The sequence below is a fragment of the Nanorana parkeri genome, unplaced genomic scaffold, assembly GCF_000935625.1.
Source record: "Nanorana parkeri isolate BGI_ZX_2015 unplaced genomic scaffold, ASM93562v1 scaffold1175, whole genome shotgun sequence".
Lineage (NCBI taxonomy): Eukaryota > Metazoa > Chordata > Amphibia > Anura > Dicroglossidae > Nanorana > Nanorana parkeri.
Genome location: NW_017307443.1, coordinates 83,825 through 96,407, shown reverse-complemented (window position 1 = coordinate 96,407; position 12,583 = coordinate 83,825).

The window sequence follows — 12,583 nt, the reverse complement described above, 5'->3', positions numbered from 1 at the left end:
TGAGTTTTCTTGTATACAATTTATTTTTTTGCGGGTGTGTTAGATACTGCCTAGTCTGTAAATAGGTCCACCAGAGCATGGAATCACCCTCCAGCTGGGGAGCCAAATCAGCGTGGGACATAAACATCACGCACTTGAAGTTTCCAGCTCTCAAGTGAAAGTTTGGTTTCCATCTTTGCAAAAATTCTGCTGAATTCCCTGGAGAAAACTCTGTATTATCGGAGAGGGGACCCGGTATTGAAGACAGCGTATACTTGTTACACAGTTTGGGAAACACTTCTAAGGTAGCACCAATTACCGGGTGCCTAAGAGAACTAGGCCAATAAGACTGCTCCACCCTTCATTATTCTATCCAAAAAAGAAATGCCATTACATGAACTTGAATATAACTGCTAAACTGCAGATTATAAATGCAGTGAATGCTTGATTGTTTAACATCAAGGGATGGAGAATATAAATATTAAAGTGACATTGAAGTCATTTCTTCCCCCTCCCCCCAATGTTAAGTAAAACACTTACCTTAAGGGGGCGTGGCCGCGATGTGAGCCGGAGCACACGTGTCTTGTGAAGCTCCTTTGCCTCCGCTAACTATCTCCTGATTTTCTCCTGCCTACCGCACAATCTGACCGTGCTCGGTCCCCTAGCCTGTGGCAGACTCACCTGGGAGACGATCGATGTCCGCCAAGTCCCGCAGACGCGCCGCTTCTCAGAGGAAATCGACCCGGAAAGTGAAGGGCTCTGGTGCAGGGAAGACGGGGGCCATCTTGGATTCCCCTGTGCTCGTTCCTGGGCCTCTCCTGCCGCTGCTGGACATGGAGAGAGTCGGCGTGGAGGGGGTGAGTGAGGAGCCATCTCGGATCTCTACCTCAGGGGGCACAGAGTCGCAACCTCCAGGGGGAGCGGGGACCTCCGCGATCCTTGCGGAGATCGAGGGGTGCCAGGTTACCCTCACAGCTAAGATTGATAATCTGGCTGCGGAATGCACCTTGATCCGCCATGACCTGGATAAAATCCGCAAGCGCCTCACCACAGCTGAGTCGAGGGTGTTGCATGTGGAGGAAGCAGTGCAGGGGAATACCATTACGCTGACTCCTCTGTCCTTGCTGGCACTTCCTGTCCCACAGTGTCTGCATGCGGGTGCATGCATCCATAGACTTACCTTGTGTCTATCCTCGTCTCCCGGTCGAAAATTCGAACTGTGCATGCGCCCGCCCCAAGATGCTTTGCGGTCGCCCGAGCAGTTTCGGATTTTTCCGATAGGAGCGCGCGGCGCAGATAGCGGTAAGCTTAAACCGCTTTTAAAGCGCTTAAAAAAAACTTTTTGCATATATCTACTGTTAGCTATGTATAATGATTTGGTATGATATATATTGTTTCATGCTTGCTAGCAGTAGATATATGCAAAAAAAAACGGAGGGTTTAGAAACCCTATAAGGGAACAGTGGAGAATGTGGCTCATTCTTGAGTATGCATGGGTGATAATGGTCATATTTTCTCTCATATAGGATGACATTTATTTTGATGTATAATGATAATTACAACAATGATTGGTCTAATGTATAATGATTTGGTATGATATATATTGTTTCATGATGACGTATGATGGTATGCCTGATTCATAACTTACGTTATGTACTGTATGTACTTCATATTGTTAATGTTGACCCCCTTTTCCACTTACAGAGCTAGGTTATTGTTTTTCTTTGAAATAAATATTCATGTAATTTTATTGGTATCTATCTTCATTTTGTACACTTACCAGTAGCTGCCTCATTTCCCACCCTAGGCTTATACTCGAGTCAATATTTTTTCCCAGTTCTTTGTGGTAAAATTAGGTACCTCGGCTTATATTCGGGTCGGCTTATACTTGAGTATATACGGTATGTATATATGTATGACTTCCAATAATGCACACTGTACAAACATGACACAAGCATGTTGGCTTATTTTATTGAGTAAAAATTCTCAACTTCTTTAGTAAACCAGCCTCAGAGAGTAGAAGCAGGAACTAGTCACAGTGTTACACGTATAACCTGGTTCAGGAGTCATCTAAGATAGGGGATATATATTTTTAATTCAGTAAATATCTTGGGTTTGCATTTTTATGCATTAAATATTTAAAGTGGAACCAGAGGCTTGGCACCTACATTATATGATCACTACAGAGCTGCAATTTACCAATTGTCTCTACAGCAGAATCTGTTTTTGATTAGTGGCTATAAATGTGGCCTGTGTATCTCAATATTCAGTACTGTATAAGGGCCAGAAAATTACCAACCTTACCAATGATTCTTTTCATACTAAAAAATATAAGCTGAACGTTCATGGAATAAGATACATAATATCAGAAGAACGTTACCTGTATGTGCACTGAATTATTGGCATGGGAGTGTTGGAAGTATTGGAACTAAAATTATTATTCAGAAACAGCTTTGTATTAAACTCCCTGGTCACATATGGCAACGTAGAATTTGACTCTTTAAGAAGATGTAAATATTTACATCCTTGACATTCATATGGTATCACAGAGGTTAAAAGGGTAGTTTTGGCAGCGAACCCTGCTGTGGTCAATAGGCCAGCCTGAAAATCATAAAGGGAATGTGTGAATTGCTTTATATTGTGTCAAAGGATACTTACAGTGCTGGCTGCTCAAATGGTTATTACCTGCAGTCAAATAAGAATAAGAATATTATTAATCACACTACCCTGTAAGGAATTATATTGCTCCTATTCAGTCACAAGTCATCGCAGAAAGAAATCCCGGTGTTCAAAGTGCAAGAGCCTGATGCAAGTAATCAGTATAAAATCTCTTAAAAGACCCACGCCAGTTAGTGGAATTGATTGATCGATGTTACTGTTATAGCTCTTTGCCCTGAGCTGTTGAATAGGCAGATACATATAGCATTTTCTTACTTAATGAAGTAGTGCAGAGCGGCAGAGCGATGGTGTAAAGTGCAGTTAGCAAAGCCAACCAATTCGATTCAAGGATTCTGAAATAATTTCTAAAGTCAAATTGTAAACTGATTGAGGACTGACTGTTGCAGGTTACTGCACTTTGCATGTCTTTGCCTTAAAGTGACATTACAGGCAAAAAAATTTTTGCCTAAACACAACGTTAATGCAAGCACTTACCTTAAATCAGTGGTTCTCAACCTGTGTAACCTCAGGACCCACATTTGTCCTCGATCATTAAGTCGTGACCCAAGTCGCACTGAGATCGAACTGTGGGTGGGAGGTGCGTTTGCGATGCAATTTAAATGAATGGCAACGTAACACACCTCCCATACCAGAACGCATGCTAAGAGCGAATGCATGGTACAGTGCTTTAATCGCACGGGACTGTGCAATTATTGCACTGTACTAGTGTGAAAAGGCCCTCAAAAACACTGACAGACTCATAAACCACAGACACAATCACACACGCACACTCCAAAAAAGATCCCCCCAGCCTCCATACCATACGAGAACTGGAGTGGATCCTCAGCCTGGGGGCCAGTGGGGGCTGCTGTGCTGTAATGGAGCTCCATCCATATGTGCATTGCTTGTACAGCTCCTTTGTTTGCCCTGTAGAGGTGTCGGGAGCTAGAATGTAATATCACTCTGGTCCAGGCACCTCTACAGGACACATGAGGGAGATGTACATATGAATGGAGCTCCCTCACTGCCATAGCCACAGCCCACTCCGCCTCAAGCTTACACTCTGTACCGGGCAGCATATTTTGGCGCAAGAACTGACAGCGTTGCAAAAGGTGGAAGGCACGCTGTGACCTACTGAAAATGGGGTCGCGACCCACTTTTGGGTCACAACCCACCAGTTGAGAACCAAGGCCTTAAATGATGTCTCTTAATCCGATCATCTTCTTCTTCTGTAGTTTCAGCCTTCTCTCCAGCGGTGCGGCGAGCCTCCAATTCAGCGCTGACTCCTCTCTGCTTGCAGGTACTTCTGATCCAGCGGTGTCTGCATGCGGGTGCATGCGTCCATAGACTTACCTTGTGTCTATCCTCACGTTCCGGCCGAAAATGTGAACTGCGCATGCGCCCGTCCCAAGATGCTTTGCGGCCGCCCGAGCTGCTTCACATTTTCGGACGGGAGCGCGCAGGGAAGATACAGGTAAGTTTAAACCGCTGTTAAAGCTGGGTTTTAAAAAAAATTACTTTTTGCATAGATCTATTGCTTGCTAGTAGATCTATGCAAAAAAAGCTGAGGGTTTAGAAACCCTCAGAGACTCTAACAGCAAATAAGAGGAGTAAGAGAATCTACATCTCAGGATGAAGTAGGAGTAGTGGGAGTTTGTGCATAGGACTAGGTTGTGTACAATACCTGCTCCATGTCCCAGGTGTCTGTTACTTTACCTCTCATTTCTTTTACTGCCCATAGTACAAAGCCTACTTTTCTTTTCCAACATTGGGTATATTTATAATAATGTTTCCATTACATACAAACCAAATTAATTTGAAGGCTACAAGACCCATTTAGTAGAGTTGAAAATGGATCTATGAGCAAAATACAAAAATTACATATATGATGTTGTCTGTCACTAATTAACACAGCAGTCTTTGTTTTTCATACCATAGTAACATAGTTTTCTTACCTGTTGATCCTGCCAGTAAATCTGCCATGTTTCAACTTATTTTAACAGGGCAAATTGGCAAGCAAAGTGGCAGTTAGAGGGCTGAGATAAAACATTTAACACGCACAGGGGTGTTTACAATGGTCAGTTTTGATTAATTTACTTAAAAACCTTTATTCCAAAAGGGGAAACATGTTGTTGTAACTGCTGAAAAAGTGTTAACTGGAGTCCTGAATTAATTTGCTAGTACATCCCCAACTACCTGTCCATCTAGCACTACCCTCTCCAAGTTGACAGTGCTGCTGTTTAAAGGTGGCTCTGTTGCTCCTCCATAGAATGGAGCCACCCTAACACAGGAAGTTTTACTGGCCTGATCACCAGGTGAAAATAAAGGAAAAAAGTCTAAAAAAGAAAACTAATGCAGCCACCACATTTAAGGATTGGTAAGTTTCAATATATTACATTTAGTTTGTGTTTAGTACGCTTTAAGACTATTTCAACTAACATGGTTATCACAAAGTTGTAAAAGTACACTAACATCTGTTGCGTGAATTATTTTGGATTTATATTAGAATAGCCTATCTTGTACTGCTGGTTTAGAAATCAAAGACTGTTTGCTTTCATCTTAAGATCTGATGAAGTGGAAACTGAGCAATTTTCTCTGTGATCATCCTGAATCACTACTGGCTACAAGATATCTATTCCACAATATGGGACTATAAACGGCCTCAATTTTGATGTAAGATTTAAAAAAAAAGTGGCAACCATAAAATAATAGACTATTTGGCAAGTGGTGCAATTTAGGAATGCTAACATAAATGCTTTAAAATCTAATCTTAGACTACTCTGAGAAATTACACCAATTTGCCTTGAGCCAGTATATCTTTTTCCATTTTAGTGAATAGATCCATTAGGAATGACTAACAGAATATTTGATAGTAAATACATTCCTTAAAATGAAGAAAAAAAATCACATTCTTTAGGCAGCTGGTGATGTTACAGGAGTAAATAAATCAGATCTGTATCTTGTACTTGAAACTAAAATCTCCTATATCAAGGTTACGTTTGATTCAAGTGAAAACATTTATTTAAAAAGAAACTAATCACCTAAACATAAAGGGACATGAAGTGGAGAAATAGCGGGCACTGCTCACTTTAATAAGTTCATGGTCATAGCAATACTATTTTAGTGTTCGTTCAGTGTTCAGGACAACTGAAATGAAATTCTAGACCTATTCTACAATGACAGCAGGTTGCCTTGTTAGTATGGTAAAAGCACATTAGTGGTGCATTTTGAAAGGCTGCCGGTTCAGTCATCACACTGGGCAATTTACTATTTTGATATAATAAAGATCAATTGCAGTAAAAGATTCAATGAAAAGGGCACATTTAGAAAAGTGAAAAAAGTGAAAGTGGATACAGTAAATTTGAAGAGAGGATTACGCCATTCTTATACTAATTATTACTTGGTACAAGTTAATTATACGAATTCTTTCTTTCTTTCCCTTTAAGACATGGGCTAAGGGTAGGAAATCTCCAAACCATATTCAAGCTTGCACTAGAAAATGACAGCTGCAGAAAGAAAGTTTTAATATGGCTGTTGAATATTTACTCACAGTTTATAATTGAGGCTGAGAAGGGCTTGTTGCCTCTATAAGTATATAGAAGGCTAACAAAAGTCTGTCTTATGAACCAGGATAGTAGGTCTATCTTTACTAAAGTCTTTGTCCTTGTTGAATTTCTATGCATACAAGTGTGAATCAGGGTCATTGATTGGTTTCTCTTCTGCCGCCACTTTCCCAAAGGTATGCCTAATACCCTGAGCACCAGTACTCAGTCCTTGAAAATATGATGCCCAAAGATTTGGCGTTGCAATTATCTCTGGAATGTTTGCATAAGATGATTATCCACATCCAGATGGCAATAGCCACTAGGAACACACGAATAGTCCAACTCAAATAGTCCCCTCATTCAAATAGTCTATTTTTTTAAAATACAAACATGTTTAAGTACATAAAGAAACTCATATTCAAATTCTAGCTCTGACTGTAGGCACTGGCCAAGGTTAGGGACCTATTCTTACACTCTCCTGGTGACAAATACAGAAAGGCCCTGGCCTTGGCTTCACTGAGCCCTCAGAAAACAGGTGGGTGATAGGATAATCTTGAGGATACAGACATGGACTCCCTCACATTCACCTCTACCCAATCCCACTCCAGCTCTGCGGGCATGGTTTTATTGTCAGGAGGTGCAGCAGTCATAGCAGGACTTTCCCCGGCAAGTTTCTACTCCAGAAGTGTCATCCCTTCAGAAGATGTCATGGATCCTTCTTGCTGTATCTCCTTAGCAATCAATTTCTGACTGGAAGTTATCACCTCCCAGTCATGCTTCATTATCAATGGCACTTCCCAGTGGAAAAGGAACCCTGGCAATTTCTTTAAACTAGTCCATCTATAGGTCATGTCCTAAAGCAGTTGATACACAATGTCTTACCAGTAGTGGCAGTGGCTACACAATCTGTTGACCAACATTCTTACTTTTGGGGCAGATGAGTCACACCACCTCCTCACTGCCAAGAAAGCACTTAGCAATTCCTTTTCAGGGCATATAGCTTATGCTGATATCCGAAACAAAGGTTGCTTCTTGTTGGAAGCTATTTTTTGGCAGGCTAGCATGGTGCAGATTTGGTGAAAGTCCCTCTAGTTGACTAGCTGTAATATGCAGGGATCTCCTTCCAAACAGTGGCAGGCCACACATTGTCTCTAGAAAGCAAAAGGTTTTCTTGGTACCCTATTACACTTATTTATAATGGATGACTGAGGAAGTCCTTTGTTTGATGGCATGAAGTAAGTGGAGTATTAGGATGATGCACTTGGGCAGTGTACCTACTAACTACTCCTGATTCAGATTGAAAGAGTGTGGTTGCCTGCTTAAGTAACTTAGTGACAGGAGAACTTACAATGCACTTGTCTACCTGCTCTCCTGCAAAGGGTTGCATTTCTCATTTAAGTATCTTCTCTTCAATTTATACAGCAGCAGCTGAAGCCACTACTGTAATAGAGTGCATGTCTCAGATGTCGCTCTGTGTACTTCAGTTAAGTACTTTGACCCCCAAAGTTTGCAACTATTTAAGGAGTCTTTTTTCCCCCCGCTGTCCAAACCTGTATATGCAGGATACACAAAATCAAGTTTCAGATTGTAAAGTTGTAAACCAAAAAATGCCCTGAACCAGACTGTGAAGTTTCGCAGCAAGTGTAAAACATCTTGTTTTAGTATATTGACCCCTTTTTATTTCTTAGAAAACATATTTGCAAGATAAAAGCAGGACTCTTGGTGTATCTAAATGGACTCTTACATTAATTGGCATTTTAGATTTGCCATCCTTTATGTTTGAAACCTGATGAACATAATATGGTACAAATGGACTCTAAACACATAAAAAGATGTATTTTCTTGTGCAGAATGGAAATCACACCTTGCAAATTTTGCACATTTGTACAGTGTTTTCTGTTGTGTGATACACACTTTAAAGTGTCTTGCTTTTACAGTTTGTAACATCTTTTTTGTGCAGGCTTGTTTATATTATTCCTGTTACCCTACCCACACCCCCACTTACCCCCATCCCATTTATTCCATCACCAACCACCCTCCCTTTCCATAACATTCAGATCTGCGCTACTAAGCTTAAAATAAATCACTTCTCTAAATCCCCATGGTGACTGTTAAGGTAGCTTCTTACAAAGTTATAACCCGGGTAAGAGACATCAAATCTTAAGGGAACTCCAACATTTTTCTTGTAACATTGCATTCTTACAAGAAACTCATCTAACACTTTCAACAACAACTAATCCTAATTTTAAACACTTCCCTTAATTATTTTACAGCCTCTTAGTTATGAAAAAAGCTGAAAGAATTACTGTAGATATAAACAAGAATAACCCTTTTATGCCTACTGAACTATTGGCTGATGCCAATGGGAGAGACTTATTTTTGAAGGGCTCCATAGTGAATACTACCTGCACATTAGCAAACCTTTACAGCCCCAACCAACTCCAAAGAACCTTCTTTAAATACGTTCTAACTAAACCCACAAATTTTAAACAGGTACCTCAATCCACATTGATAATTTAAACGTGACACTTGAACCCTCCTAAAGACACCCCCTCAGCCTCAGGACACTCTGTCATCTCGTACAGACGACTCAAACGGCCCAACTTACAGACTCATAACAAATTCTATAACCACACAATAGGGCTACTTGTTTGATTTACAAACTCATAATTCCTACTCACGAATGTACCTAATTTTTCAAAGTAATTATCATTTAGAATACCTCCGCAAAGTCGCTATTGAGCAATTAAACCATGTCCTCTGACCACTTCCCAGCATCCTTTGCTATCCACATGCCCTCCCTGCCTACATAGACCTATATATGTACAGTTATCCATTCCTTAATTAAAGATTCTATTGACTCCTTAACAATAGCTAATGAGCTTAAACTATTTTTTTCATGATTATAAAACCACGGAGGCAACCCCAGCACATTTATGGAAAGCGCATTAAGATACCATTAGAGACAAGCTAATCGAATTGGGAAACCAGGAAAAAGAAAGAAAGAATCCGAAAGAAGGAGTAGATCCTCAAACAAATTCACTCTTTAGAACATTTACATAAACACCCCCTTCTCTGCTGTCACTTACAATATATCAATATTCTGACTCCGATTGTTGTGCTAGTGACTTATCCCTTGCTGAGACCTCTATGCCTGGCCTGTATAAGCAGATTCAATCACTGAGGACAATCATTGTCAGATAGCTGAACTCACCAATACCGTTTCATAAACAAAGGTTGCTTTATTCTGAACATCAGGGTTACAGCAGATGGCAGGAACAGCAGAATTAATGGTTTCAGTATTATGCTGTCAAAAGATGATGCTTTTCCTAGCGTACTGTGCAGAATACACGTGTCCCTGTTACATGTGGCCTGTTAGCTGTGGCCATGACACAGGAAGTACTGACCTCAGGAAGAAGGGTGGGGCATTACATGCAAAGGAAATGTGTCATAGATCAGGGAAGGAATACAGGAAAAACAGGTGCATTATCACGAAAGGCCACTAGATGGCAGCATAGGAACTAAATATAAAATAGCCATAGAAAAAATGGATAGGGAAAACACACTATATAAATTCTTATCTAACATTAATGTAATAACATATTCCATGCCCCATTGGGGCGGCACAATCAACTTACTCTAAAAAGTGAGGAACTAAAACCTTTACAACAAAAAACAAAATATACTTTCAACCTGGCCACTCAGAAATGATATACATGGGGCAACAAGCCAGGGAAACTTTTAGCCAATGTTTTGAGGCACAAACAAACAGCTGCTTACATCACCCAGATGTAAAAATAAAATCCTCCAGATATACCATGGTCCACACAAATCACTGATTATCAACATTTGTATAATGTGGGAAATCAGCCACCCCCTCATCAGATCAATCAACCAAGGGAACATATTCTTAAATATTTAGAACAGGCCAACCTTTCCACTCTACTCAAAGCCATGCTCTAAATATTGGAAACATAATAATTCCTCACATCACTAGCTACCACTAGGTGTCAGAGAAAGTATCAGGACCAGGCAGTCTAATGCTAAATTTCTACAACATCTTTAAAGACATACCATTCTACACCTAACTTCTTATGTACACTCTCTTATGAACAACATTAACCACACTCTCTGCATTGTAACATTGGCCAACTCAGAGAAAGAATGAGTGATAGGAACTAGCAGCAAACCAATAAAATATGGTAAGACCTTCCTGTCAGTCCTAAATTTAATGTATAGTGATTTTGTATATCTTCCTTTATTTAACTGGCTAAAATATACTGTACAATTCAAGAAATATTTTTTTTTGCATTTTATTCAGGCAAATATGAAATATTGCATATGAATATTTTGTGCTCTCATATCCAGCCTACAGGTGGAGCTTTATGCACTTTTTCACATATTGTCCAAGGTCTCCTTAGCCCTCTGTAACAAAAAAAACCTGTTGCTTACAGCAGAGTCCCATAACTGAGTCCAAAATGTATACACACACAAACATTAGAGAGTCAGAGCAGTAACTCGCTCCTCTCTTTCAGGATCTCTCTGTTATTTTAGAGTAGTATGAAATGAAAATAGCTTCTGCTGTAGCCTCTCTTTAAAAAAACATGTAGTGCTCTGGGAATCTTGTGTGCTCGGTGAACTTGTATTAATATTTATTTCTAAAATCCTACCTCAACCTAACCACTGAACCATCACATTCTCAAACAATTCATCCCCTCACAGCTACCTCCTCATGTATCACTTGCCCCTCCCTTTTAGATTGTAAGCCCTCAGGGGCAGGGCATTCCTTACCATCTTGTCTTGAATTGTATTGTGATTGTAATGTCTTCCTTATATTGTAAAGCGCTGCGCAAACTGTTGGCACTATATAGATCCTGTATAATAATAATAAAACAGAAAGTATATATTTATATACAGAGAGAGCAAGAAAGAGAGAGCGAGAGATGAGACATCAGTTTAAGAAGTTAGAATTTTAAAAAATGTAAATAAAATTAACCCAATACTGTTAATATTTCACATAGAGAGAGACATCTACTTGTTTAAACCCCAACATACAAGATCAAGGGGTTGAGTGCCAGCAGATTAAACACATTTTTCAAAAATCTGTATTTCTGTAATTGTGCTTTTGTATTTGTGTTACAATATGAAAGCTAGATGTTTGCATGACAAAACAATATAAGAGCGGCATTATTAGCTTCACAATGTTATACTCAAGCAGAGATTGATTATAGGGAAGTAAATAGGTAATTCAGCATGTGAATCTTGTTTTTTAATGCATTATACTTTTACTGCATAATTATTATATTCATTTTCCACTACTCTGAATGTGTTTTCACTCTGTAAATGAACTGAAAGTAAATTTAAATGTAAAACTTGTGTTGTAGTATTTACATTTTCACATTAACTTTCATATTTCTGCGTAGTGAAAATATGTTTAACAATATAAATAATTTAGAAATAATTAGCACTAGATGGCCAGTTAGAGAACACATTTAAAAGCTATTTTTATTCTTAAATATGCTGTTGATGCTGCTATTGGCCAATTTAACAGTCCCATGCTAGATGACCTTAACTGAGCAATTAACTTTTGATAAAGCTGTGGAAATAAAGATTGACTGGTTCCCCACCTATGTGAAATAATGTAAGTATATAAGAACAATTTATTTAACAAAAAGCTTATTTATTGGACAAAAAAATCCAAAAATGAAGCTTACATAAAACATACAAATACTATGGGGTTGATTTACTAAAGGCACATAGGCTTGTTGCTTTTCAGATTGCAAAGGAATTTTCTCTTAGCATTTTGAATGAGGTGAAGTTCTGGCGACTAAGTTCATTCAATAAATTGCAAGGAAAAATACTGTTTTTTAAAAATGTTATTTGCACATGGTATTCTTTGCAAAGTGAATTTTCACCACATTTACTAAGCTAGGGAAAAATTAATTGGTGAAGGGAAAATTCCCTTGCTAAGTGAACAGACTATTTTCCTTTAAATTCTTAGTTATTAAAATTGCTGTTGCTGTTGGACCAAAATGATTTTGCTTACAAGCTGTGTTCTAATTTATCCCAAAGGTGTTTAATGTAAATGAGATCAGGGTTCTGTGCATCTGTGTGTATTGGAGTAACCGGATGCAAAGTAAATTGTTAGTATCCTCTTTTTATTTGCATATTGTCACAGGTAACACAGAAAAGACCCAAGTTTGACTTACTACCTCAATAAAAATCACTTGACTTGAAGTCCCTCTTCCCTGATTCATTCTTCTTTATATGTCCTCTACTGTGATAAACTATCTTGGCTCTCCATTCTTTGCTTTTGCTTTTCATTGGGACTATTTACTTAAGCTCCATTTTCAGGCATCACGTGCTTTATATTAATGTCTTCATTTTACCATTTTACTTGA